Source organism: Emys orbicularis, chromosome 9 (genome assembly GCF_028017835.1).
Source record: "Emys orbicularis isolate rEmyOrb1 chromosome 9, rEmyOrb1.hap1, whole genome shotgun sequence".
In the NCBI taxonomy this organism is placed as follows: domain Eukaryota; kingdom Metazoa; phylum Chordata; order Testudines; family Emydidae; genus Emys; species Emys orbicularis.
Genome location: NC_088691.1, coordinates 60,723,654 through 60,725,347, shown reverse-complemented (window position 1 = coordinate 60,725,347; position 1,694 = coordinate 60,723,654).

Below are 1,694 nucleotides of genomic sequence, written 5' to 3'. Positions count from 1 at the left end.
AGCCTTAATAGCCACGAAAGTTAGGTATTATACCCATGTTACAGGTGGAGAAACTGAGGCACAGACATGTTAACTAACTTGCTCAAGATCTAATGGCATATTAGTGGTAGGGTTGGGAATAGAATCTACAAATCTCAAGTTCCAATTCTTTTCTTTACTTCCTTTTGTAGATTTATCATCATTATTCAGAGATTTGAGTTAAGTGTCTCTTATCCAAGGGTATGAGTCTACAGTGAAGGAGGACAGCTGAATAACAATTTAAAGGTTGTATCACAAAGAAACTAGTCAGCTATTCCATGGTCCAGCCCCACAGCTTCATAATAGCAAAATATAAACTGAGGAATTTACAAAGTGAAAAAACACTGGGTAACCCTTTATTGAGATTTTCTTGTGCTTTATGGGCCAGCTCTTCAGTCAGCTCAGTTCCATTGATTTATTTAGATTTATAAAAATGCTTAAAAAAGCACCTATCCAGGGGTTGGGGAGGGAGCACCACATAGCTCCACTCTGCTCCCAGCTCTGCTCCGGCTCTGCCCCCAGCTGTGGCCCTGGCTCCCAGCCCTGTGCCCGGCCTGCCCCCAGCCACGGCCCCCGACTGGTCAGGCCATGGCCCTGCACCCGGCCCCGCACCTGGCCCCGGCCCCAGCCTTGGCCGCAGCTCTGTTCCCAGGCCCAGACCCTCTCCCAGCTGAGGCCCCAACCTCAGCCTCCTTACCCCTGTCCATGCCCCCCCTCACCCCCACGGAACAGCAGCCCCGCTCCCAGTCCTGGTTCGGGAGGGGGGGCGTGGACAGGGGTAAGAGGGGGCACGACCCTGAAAAGTGTGGGGACCACTGCTTTAGACACTCTAGATATAGTTTAAAAATCCACCCTAAGTGCAGCCATTTTAGATAACCTACCATAGCTCTCCCTCAGAGAGTTCCTTACCCCTACAACTGCCGTCCTCCCCCTCAGCCCCCATTTTCAGATAGCTGAAGGGAGAAAAAAAGAGATAAGACACAATTTACCTTAAAGATCATCAAATATGGGCTCTTTGACACTGTCCATTGACTTTGAGAGAGCTATGCCAATTTACATCAACTGAGGATCTAGCCCCATATATCTCTTGTTTATTCAAATGCTTCTTCACATAGAAACTAAAAATGAAATATTGCTGATGTACAGCATCTGTTACCTAACGAGGGGCAGCAGTACCCATCAGCTGGTATTTTTGAATATGTGAGTATAAAGTAAACACGTTATAGATGGCAGCTCAGGTATTAGCATTTAAAATGATAAATTGTATAATTGTAAAAGTGAGAATTTATGTCTGACAACAGAATCTCACACTGGCAGCACTCACTGCCAGTGGATGGGACCTGGTATCCATAAAGTGCACCTTTCATTTTGGATAAGTAGATCCGGATAATAATAATAAAGGGCCAGTTTCAGGATGGGAGAGAGGTCTTCCCCATCACCTGTAATCTTCTCACATTCAGAAGCATCTTAAGTCTTTTCTAAGCATGTTGATATTGCCTGAAATTCACAGACCCCCCCCACCCCACCAGCCTTTGTTTGTGTTAACAGGATGAGAAAGTGCAAGGCTTCCTGTTATGTGTGTGTGACAGCTGTAGATAAGCGGAGAGCCCTGGACAGGAAATCCGCTTAACTTCGGCAGTGTAACTCATCTGAAGCTTAGGAACTCTTTTAGAGAG